Below are 11,716 nucleotides of genomic sequence, written 5' to 3'. Positions count from 1 at the left end.
AAGCTCATTTAAAAACTATCATATGGAATTTACTTATTTTCCATACCTCATCATTCAATGACATTTCGCACTTACAATCTTCGCGTGTGCCTATTTGGCGATGCCATTCAACTGGCGAGTTTTAATGAAGCAAACAATTCCAATTGCATCGCCAATAATGAAAAGAAAAAAAAAAAGAACGTGAGAAAATTCATTTGTCCCTTTTTGTTGGCGATCCATCATACAATTTGAAGGCGTCTGGCTTGGTCTACATGACTAGATTTTGCAATTTTGTAAAGTACAATCAGAAATTGTTTGGTATTAAAAGGATTCTATTATGGGAATGAAAAGTTTCTCATTTTTGAGTTTAAATGGATGGGGTTACATATGAATAAGATGAAATGGCTCAAAACATTAAGAAATCGGTAATGAAGCGCTAAATCTTTCAAATTAGTTGTTCTAGTTCGCTTAAGCGAATAAATCTATGTATTTATGCTCTTACATGAGATTGCGCGTTACTTTCGTTTATGAATTTTACAGTTTAAATTCTTTAATCAAAAAAATAATAAGATTCTTCTTTCAAAGGTTTCAGTCTTGATATTAATCTACGCATTTGAGCAAATAGCACGCTGTGAGCTCATGTAAAACAAGTTATATTGCCTGCCAATGCTATCATTGATATTGAAGCCGTAATCGACAATGTCAACCTTTACCTATCAAAAGGTATCCATCAATTTCATCAAGTTAACAAGCTTTATATACTAGTGAATTGGTATTTACTATTTATAGTGGTAGTTACATCACAGGTCAACGCTTTTTGTAATAAAAATGACGTCAAATGTCACTATGAAGACAGCCACAGTTTCATGTAAATAAAATGTGTTTTCGTCTCAATGACGCATACTACATTATTTAGACTCATAGAAATCTGCAAAAATTGAGAATTATTCATTGATTATCATGCATGGAGAAAAATTTCGCCAAATTGGCGAATTTTAAAAAGTTTTATATTTTTTTACGCATTGCAACTATTTTTCCGTTTAAAAATTCCAAATAATTCTTTACTTCATAGTGGTAGTATTCATAGTTTAAAATATTAGCTTCACTTTGAGTTTAAATACTCTAACTCTAGGTTACATTTTACTTGCATGCAAACCTGCTACCACTTTTTTTCACTTTTCCCATTCTTTCTTTTCCCTTTCTTTTCTGCTAGACTCTAAATTAGAGTTGCACCCCTTAACTGTGAGAAATACTAACAGTTAAGGGCTGTTAAATGGGTAGATTTTTTTGAAAACAGAAAAAAAAAATTATTTAAACTAGTAAATTTTTAGCTATTTTCGACGGAAGAATTAAACATTCATGTATACATATTACAACCGTTAATAAGTTATAGAAATATCGGTAATTTTATTCCCCGAAAATAGGCAAAGAATGAAAACGTTTCACCTCCTGTTTTATTTCCATTACGGGGAAATTTAATGCCTTGTTTAACACGTTCACGCCGGGAAAAGTGAAAATACTGGTACGGGCAAAGAGAAAATACTGGTAGAAGAACTATTTCAATATTAGATAATATTCGGGAGGAGTTAATCTATTCTCGACAATAACAATTCACTGTACGGAAATTTATCACGGCGAAGAAGCAATTCATCATAAAAATTGGTAGTTATGGATTTTTATTATTCCCGGAAAGAAACTAAAAAATGAAATTTATTGCTACCAGTTTTTACTCCGGTGCGCTGCCAAGATGAGACAATCTAGCTTGACCCACCGGTGGGTTACCCCGGCGTAAACGTGTTAATATCTGATATTTAATGTTTGATTTTATCTGGCTCAGTGTGACCAAAATCTTGAAAACTTTTAGCGAAATGATTTCACTGATTTCTGCTTACCGAAAAATATTTATTAATTAAAAGAAATCTATCAAAATGTTAAAACTGACAAATCGAATTCCTAAAATTATAATTTTACCGAAAAATATAAAACTTATTACATTTCTAACAACATTGTGGTTACCACTCTTTAAATGTTTTCTGTCTTTTCCCATTCAGCAATTGTATAATTACGTTGTAAACGATTTTAATACTTTGTTCAAATAATTTCAATTATTGAACAAACTCTAAATATTATATTAAAAATATAATTTTTAGTAGAATAATTAGAGTCGTATTAATAATAATATTACACAGTGTAGGTAATATATCTCAATAATTGAGGAGTTATTGAAATGCAAAAGAGGGAGTTGTAACAGTTGTGAAGTGCCAAAAATAGAATGGATAAAATACTAAATCAAGAACTCATTTTACTACCACGACATATTTTAAACAATTATTTATATAGTAATAAAATTTTGAATCTAATCTTTGTGCATAAGTAAATTATGTTATATAAGCGTTTAAAGAGTGCCCACATCAGTTGGCATCATATAAAAGATTATTCTGAATTTATTAATCACATTGCTTCGTTATATTAATTTCATAATAAATTGTTAAGATACATATTGTAATTGTTCTCAAATTACTTTTATACATATTCTCTTCTTTTATTTTGAGAACTAATAAAAGGTACAGCTTTCTTAGAATTGGATTAATTGTAAGTTGTGAATATTAATTTATGTTTGGCAAATAGTTAGTAAAAGGATTTTAGTAGAAGTTTTAGTTTTACATTTTAATTTATTATAACTCTAATTAAATTATTTTAGATTTACAAATTCGCCAATTTTAGCGATGAAAATCATTATTTGGTAAACCCATTGCATTTATTCACAAACTACTTATAAATTCTTCATTTATTTCGACTATTTATAAAAAATGAACCGGAATAAATGTAAGCAGTGAATTTTAATTTAGGTTTGACAATTATTTAGCAGAGAGCTTTTCTTAGAAGTTTTAGTTTTGTAGTCTAATTAATTATATTCAACATAAATCATATTTAGTCTTCAAAAGTAACCGATTCTAGAGATCATCATTATCTTTTTTTCAATAAAAATTTGACAAATTCATTTGAAAATTATGTAAATAGACTGCCACAGCCTTTGTAATGTTTAAAAGGTTAACTTTGCGAGCATAGTTTAATTTCAGGAGTTCTATTCTTAGCAAATCTTGACAATCATGACAGCAATCTTGACATTTTAGCCACCCACCAATTCGAAGCCACAATTAAATAAATTTAGATGAGTACATTTTTCATCAATTTCGCCAGCACTTTATTAAAAGCCACAATATGATTATCCAATTTAATCTTCGATTTATTTATGTTGCGATAATTAAAATTATTTTTTAAATTAAAATCAAGCGCTAAAACCTAATTTTTTTGTTTGTTTGATATTTGTGGAAAAATTTTAAAAACTAGAGAAGTTGGTAGCTCTATATTAAGGTTCACTGATTTAGTAGAGGTTAATAGGGTGCTATAACAGGATGGCCACTCAAATCAGGTTTCAAACTTCCCTGGTTTTCCAGGTAAAAATCCTAAAATTTCCAGGTCAATGTGCTTTTTTTCCCCTCATTAAGTTTAGGACAAGAAAAGTGTCAATATTATAAAGTATTTTATTTAAAATAATATTTTTTAATGTTATTTTATGAGTCAGGAGATGGGAAGTGGGTATAGCAGTTGGTAAAATAATTTTAAATAAGAAAATTAGTAAATAATTTAAATTAGTAAAATTAAGAAAAATCAAAGAAAAAATTCCAGCTTTTCCTTAAAAAATCCCTGATTTTTCCAGGTTTCTGTCCAAATTTCCCTGATTTTTCCAGGTTTTTTCCAGTATAAAAAAATTCCCTGATAATTCCAGGTTTTCCAGGTAGGTGGCCACCCTGTATAATGTGACAGAAAACCTTTATGGCAAATTTCTTTTTACCTATATAAGTAATTTAAAGCTTAGTTTTGACATAAAATGTCCTCAATGGAAAACGGATCGTGTTCCCTTGCTGCCAACCGTGGGAGGTTTTCTTAGTTTTTGTCTCCATGTAACGCAAATGCGAGTTTAAAAAGTCTTCAAAGAAGGCAAATTTTTTCCAATGCTTGATCCACGAGTTCCTTGTCTTCTGGATTAGATTCAAAATTACAGAACTCCAGCGTTAAACTAACACCTTCTAGATGAGAAAAGGCCTCAGCACGAATGAATTTAGTAGTCCGATGTAACGAACATAAATTGCGCAATGAAAGAAAATAAGGAAAATGTCACTACGCTCTGACTACTAAGCTGCGCAGTGACGGAAAATACTAAAGATGTCATTACGTTTGGACTACTAATGGACCAAATTTTCTTGTTTATGGTAACCCGTGCAGAGGCCTTTCTCTCGTTGGTTGGGCATAGGTAGTCGTAAACTCAAAATTAGGTCAGCTGTTCAATGACGGTTATAAAATGAAATAAGAACCTAGTTTCAAATCATGAAGTTTCAAATACTGGAAAAATGTTATCCAAAATATCAAAATGCGAACAAAGTATGGCAGTTTTACGCAATGTGAAGTAATCATGCAAGTTTAAATTTTAGGAAAAAGTGAGTGCAGTTAAACTTCGTTTCAAACCATAAAGTTCGAAAAAAAACCCAAAAAAATGATTTCAAAATATGAAAATGCGAATAAAACTGGCCAGGATTACGCAATGAGAAGTAATCATGCAAGTTTAAATTTTAGGAAAAAAGCTGGCAGTTAGACCTAGTTTCAAACCATAAAGTTTCAAATACCCAAAAAATGTTTTAAAAATATCAAAATGCGAATAAAATTGGACAGGATTACGCAATGGGAAGTAATCACGCAAGTTTAAAATTTATTTTAAAAAAAAAGTGAGTGGATTTAAACCTAGTTCCAAACCATGAAATTTCAAACACCGAAGAAATATTTTCAAAATATCGAAATAAAAAAGTATGGCAAGATTTCGCAATAGGAAGTAATTATGCAAGTTTAAAGTTTAGGAAAAAGAGACTGCACTTAAAGTTAAATTTAAACCACGAAGAAATGCTTTTAAAGTATTAAAATGAAACAAAGTAAAAGAAGATTACTCAACGGGGAGTAATCATGCCATAGTTTATCTTTATTTTGATATTTTGAAAGTATTTCAGTATATAAAACTTAATGGTTTACCCTAGTTTTATCTGAATTATCTTTTCAGTTATTTTTAAAATACTAATAAAGAGGAAACAGAATGAGGTAAGAAATATTTCAATTGAAGTATAGGGTCATATACATATATGGCAGTACTTTTACTTTCGTTACTTGTACCGCCGGTACAAGTAAAAGTACGTACTTTTACTTGTACTTCGTTACTTTTTAAATCTAGTACTTTTACTTGTACTTTCGTTACTTTTTTGGGGAAAAAGTACAAGTATTTGTAACGGAAATATCGAATGAAATCGTTACTTTTTTCTAAAACTCGGTAAGCTTTCTAAAAAAAAATCCAACCGATATCCAATCGTAAAAAAATTATATGTGAAATATAATACTGCAGTTCCTTCTAGTGCTCCCGTTGAGCGCTTATTCAGCGGAGCTAAGCACGTTCTGAGAAATTCTCGCAGCAGACTCAGTGACACCACTTTCGAAATGCAATTATTTTGCAAAATTAATAAAAATATTAATTAGCAAGTTATTTTCATTCATTTTCGAGTTTTATTCATTTATTTAATACATTTTAAATGAAAAAAGTTGGATTTTTTTACTACGTTTTTCAATTTTCATTTCGAACTCACTAATAATACATTTTTGTCTTAATACATTTTTTACTAAATACATTTTTACCTAGTACATTTTTTACTAAAATTATGTTTATGCCCGACCTTGTCAAACAACGTCCAGTCAAATATCTAAGAACTTCAGAGCTATTTGTGCTTTTGAAAACTATTATAATTAAATTACTATTTTAACTCTTGAAAACTCGAAGGTATTAATTTAGGCGCTGATACTAAAATTCGTTTACAAATTTTAATTATTCCGTTAGGTAGAAATGTTAGGAAAATGATTTTCTCGCATGACTTCAGCATTAGCCATTGTTACAAATAAAACTGTAGACTGTTCTGTTTCAACTTATACTGCACATTCACTTATTTTTTACTAGCTCAAAGATCAAAGCTATCTGAAACCCCGTGTTTGTTTTGTTTATGTTTGTGCTTTTAAAACGCGTTTCTATAGAGTAAAACAATTTTAAATCAATGGTAATTGAAATAAATAAAAATAATAAGACTAAAAATTAAAATCAATAGATGAAATTTCTTTTTCGTTCGAACCATATTAAAAGTTTGATATTAAAATTATATTTGATTTTAAAATTATATTATACGATTATATCATAAAATTATATTATAATATTCTTCCGAATTTAAAAATAAATTAATGTCCATAACTTTCAAAATTAAAAATAATTAAATAAATAACAACAATTTTGCAAAAACATTAAAGAACATAAGAATATTATTCAATAAAATTTTAGGTTACTTTGAATTTTCGATTTCCTAGAAATGTACTTTAAAATCGTTACTTTTTTTGTTGAGTACTTGTACTTTTACTTGTACTTTTTACTCGTTACTTTTTAAAATAAGAACTTTTTACTTTTTACTCGTTACTTTTTTTAAAAATACTTGTACTTTTACTAGTTACTTTTTAAAAGTAACGTTGCCATATATGGTCATATATCGATTATCATATATCTCAAGTCATATATCGATTATCTTATACGATCAATTGAAATCTGCCATTCTGATCGAAAGTATTACTCCAAGTAATTTCATATCTGGCAACGAAAACAAATTTGGCGATGTTTTTGATTCAATTCATCATATACATAGATGAAAAGATTATCTTACAGTAAATCGTGGGCAAGATGATGAATTGTGCCGATTTCGAATACATCTTTCATCGGTCACCCTACCCATGTGGGCAATGACAGACGACCTCAAGTTTAATTTTATCTTGTGAATCGGAATCTTACCTTACACAGGATCCGATATGTGAATATGTTATGATTGACAACAGCAATTAGGATCTATTTGAGCATTTAATATTGCATTTAAATAGCGCGGAGAGCGATTTTGTTACAAGATTATAACTTCGATAAATCGATTTATTAAACGCGGATGTAAAATGATTACCTCTAGTTAAAATGGACCGCCTTTTGAATTTATTATGTTTAACCCTTTAGTTCTCAGGGTCATATTCACTGGAATTTTTAATAAAAAAAAAGAAGGAAATGGTGGTAGTATATTTGAATCACTTAGGACAGTTTAGTCCATTCCTAGTGTTTTGATTTTATTGGGCACCTGGGCCGCGAAGCGGCCCCTATCCCATTCACATACCTGGTAACTTTTAATCCCTTCCATTATCATTTTTCCCAGTGGTATTAAAATGGAATTAAAACTTCAATTTTAATCAAACAAATACGTTGTATTTGAGAAAACTTAAGTTGACAACCATGATAGTAACGCATATTAATATATGTGCTTAATTTTTGTAAGAATAGTGGTGATCAATATCATTTAAAAATTAAGATTATAAAAAAAAAATAGTATATAATTACTACCACTTTAAATATGAAAATAAAATCCTCCGGAAAATCCGGAGTAGTTACCAGGTATGCATTCATCTGGAATTTTAGAACAGTTTTGGTTGAGCAATGAGGTAAGCAGGCAATGGAGTTGCTTTTATGAATGTTTCAAGCTCTTTGCTTGAATAACTAAAAAGGAATCAAAAATAAATTGAGCAGCTTGCTCTAAACTGTGTTTGTTTGATTTTGGAGTTGTTCAGAATTGTATCAGCATGAGTAAACGTTATTTTCAGAAAGGTTGATGAAATTATTTGTTTTGATAGTTATGATATGAAGCGTCGGAGGTGAAATGTGCAGCTATTGGTCTGTAGTTTTTATCTTTGATATAATTTTCAAATTTAAAGATTTAATTAAAATTTGCTGTTTTACATTCTATGGCTTTATCGAAAAAATCTGCGTTTAGCTTGTATATATGCTGTGATAGAGTTGGTATTTTGAGGTCTGCATGTATATTGGTATTCCGGATGAACCATCTTGCACAGGTTATTTTTCAAAGGATCTTGTTTTGGCATTGGTTTAATTTCTTCAGTAGATGTTGAGGTATAGTTGAGGACAGTTTAGTAATAAGATATATATATATATACACAGTGGTGGACAAAAGTGTGGACACTTTTTGAAAGTTTCTTGTTTTTCAGCTTTGTGTGCTTGTAGAATATATTAATTTTCACTTAAATACAAACGTTTATATATCAAATTGAAGGTAATTTAATGTAAAATTTAATAATAAATACAGTATTACAATATCTGTATCACAAAAAAGGTAATGCAACAAATAGTCAGATCTATCTTAGATTTGCATTTTTTTAAACTGATACTTACACAATCAATACTTAGTAGGATAACCTTTATTTTTTAAGACAGCTTCACAGCGTCTTTTCATCAAGTGAACGAGTGTTTGGAGTTCATCTTTCGTAATCACATGGTGCCAAGAATCAATTATAGCTTCAATAAGTTGTCTTTTATTGGATGGACTTTTTTTTCGTACAAGAATTTTCAAACGTCGCCACAAATTTTCAATTGGATTGAGATCAGGGCTGTTTCCTGGCCATGGTAATATATCTATGCCTTTATTTTGAAACCATGCTTTGCATACTTTTGCTGTGTGGCATGGAGCTGAATCCTGCTGAAAAATAAATGGTGCGTTGTTGGAGAAGAGATCCCTGATTGAAGGTATCAATTTTGGTTTCAGGGCAGTTTCGATGTATTTTTTGGCATTCAGGATGCCATCAATCACTTGAATTCGGCCCACACCATCTGCAGACATACATGCCCAAATCATGACATTTGTTGGATTTTTTGTAGTTGCTTCAATGCAATCAGGATGAAGCGCTTCACCTACTCTACGTCTCACGTATTTTCTACCATTTCTTCCAAAGAGCGATATTTTACTCTCATCACTCCAAATTACTTGCTTCCATTGATTTTCTGACCATTTAATGTGTTCTTTTGCCAACTTAACTCGTTTTTCGCGTTGCTTTTGATTTAAATATGGTTTTTTTCCTTGGAATTCTAGCTTGTAGTCCAAATCCTGATAACCTTCTTCTTATTGTTCTTGAACTTACTACAATACCAGCTGCATTCATTTCACATCTAATGGCATCTGCTGACATTTTTCTATCTTGAAGGCATAGCCATTTAATTTTTCTATCGGTAGTAGCACTTGTGCATTTTTTTCGGCCTGATTTGGCATCCTGAGTGCCAAAAAATACATCGAAACTGTCCTGAAACCAAAATTGATACCTTCCATCAGAGATCTCTTCCCGAACAACGCACCATTTATTTTTCAGCAGGATTCAGCTCCATGCCACACAGCAAAAGTATGCAAAGCATGCTTTCAAAATAAAGGCATAGATATATTACCATGGCCAGGAAACAGCCCTGATCTCAATCCAATTGAAAATTTGTGGCGACGTTTGAAAATTCTTGTACGAAAAAAACGTCCATCCAATAAAAGACAACTAAGTGAAGCTAGAATTGATTCTTGGCACCATGTGATCACGAAAGATGAACTCCAAACACTCATTCACTCGATGAAAAGACACTGTGAAGCTGTCTTAAAAAATAAGGGTTATCCTACTAAGTATTGATTTGTAAGTATCACTTTAAAAAAATGCAAATCTAAGATAGATCTTACTTATAGTTGCATAACTTCTTTTGTAATTCAGATATTGTAATACTGTATTTATTATTAAATTCTACATTAAATTACCTTCAATTTGATATGTAAACGTTTATATTTAAGTGAAAATTAATATATTCCACAAGCACACAAAGTTGAAAAACATGAAACTTTCAAAAAGTGTCCACACTCTTTAAAAAACGAATTGAACGAAGTATAATGGTTTAACTGTTGTATTTTAGTTTTTATATTTAATAGTCGGGAGTTGAAAAGAATTCGAACTGTTGGGAGGTGATATGGTATCCTTATATACTTTTGTTTTACACATGGTATTCGTAGGACTTAAAATTTAATAGTTGTTGTAAATTACGTTATGATTGTTTAACACGTTCTCGCCGGGAAAAGTGAAAATAATGGTAGAAGAACTATTTCAATATTATATAATATTCGGGAGGAGTTAATCTATTCTCAACAATAACAATTCACTGTAAGAAAATTCATCACAGCTGGATGCTGGATATTGGGGTTATCTCGGCGTTTGGCGCGAAGCGCCACTAACCGATTCATCGATTCTGTTTTGTTGTATTCTGGGAGGTCCTACATATCTTTGAAGTTGTAGTATGTAATTCATCACAGCGAAGAAGAAATTCAATATAAAAATTGCATCCGTTAAAAACAATTGGTAGTTATGGATTTTTATTATTCCCGAAAAAAAAGTAAAAAATGAAATTTATTGTTTCCTGTGAGGTGCCAAGACGAGACAATCTAGCGTGACCCACCGGTGGGTCACCCCGATGTGAACGTGCTAAAACTACTAATTTAAAGTTCAAAGTAATTTTAACACTAATTTATAATGATATCATTGAGTTTACCTACCAATACCCAGTGTATTACGTAAATATTATATTTTGTAACTAATTCTTATCTTATATCTCTATACCTCATCTAAATTAATTTTAATGACAGAGCCGATGGCCCTATGGGCTAAGTCAGTGGTTACAATTTTCCACCAAGTTTTTTTTGACATATATATGACTAGGGAATATACTACGCATTAACTGATGAAGTTATTATTTTTAATTTTGTAGCCAGATTAAAAAGTAGTCAAGCGGTTATATTTTTTTTAACGTTTTTTTAAAATAGGATTTGATATTAGCTTTAAATTTTTTAATAACAAATGTTATGTAAGAAATGTAATGCACCCAGGGTGACAGTACTTTTTGCCGTAATTTGATCCGGTATTTCTTACAGTGCAGAGCAAAACTACCTAAAAAATAATAACTTGCAACAATGTACTTTAAAAAAAAGTTGTTGTCTCGAATGATTTTTTACCACTCCACCCTAAATTTCGAGAAAAAATTTAAGTTTCAGTGTACTATTATCTTGTTTTAGTGCATCATAGGGCCATATGAGATACATCTAAAGATTTCAAAATTTGGTCTCTAAAGGAATTCAGGTACCTTAAGACTGTCGAAGGCTATGTTGTCATTTGAAATAATACTTTTTTGTGAATAATATGTAATTTTAATAACTGCTGTGAGTTTGCAATCAATCATACATTATAGGTCAAAATTTGCAAATCTTTAGTTAGAGCCTTATGTTAATTCTGATAATGGTGCAAAACGTCTGTATGAAGAAAAACCGGTGTAGTGAAAATGACACTGATTTGTGATCTAATTTTTTGATATTTAAAAAGTTTCTCCAACACTGCATTATCTGGGATCATTTACACTTGCAAAAATTGAGAATTATTCATTGTTAATTATAGTTTTCCAGGTGGAAAAATCTCGCCAGATTGGCGAGTTTATTCTTTTAAAAAAAAAATAATGACTTTTAAAATGAAGTTAATTGTTTGCTCTAAAGCGCAGGTAATTGTCTGCAGCAAGATTGGTATACTTATATAGATAAAAATTCAAAGTAAAAAATAATATTTTTAAAAACCCCGTTTTTGTAGTGCAGAATAATAATTAAAAAAAAATTGAAAAACGAAAAACGTGGGGAGCATGAAATACATAACAGTAATGTTATATTAGTGTGTGTATGTGTGCTCTTGAAAATATGTGTATGGTATATCTGTAATTGTAATT

The sequence above is a fragment of the Parasteatoda tepidariorum genome, chromosome 9 (assembly GCF_982258835.1).
Source record: "Parasteatoda tepidariorum strain Cologne lab strain chromosome 9, Ptep-v5.0, whole genome shotgun sequence".
Lineage (NCBI taxonomy): Eukaryota > Metazoa > Arthropoda > Arachnida > Araneae > Theridiidae > Parasteatoda > Parasteatoda tepidariorum.
Note: the sequence above shows the minus strand (reverse complement) of the source record.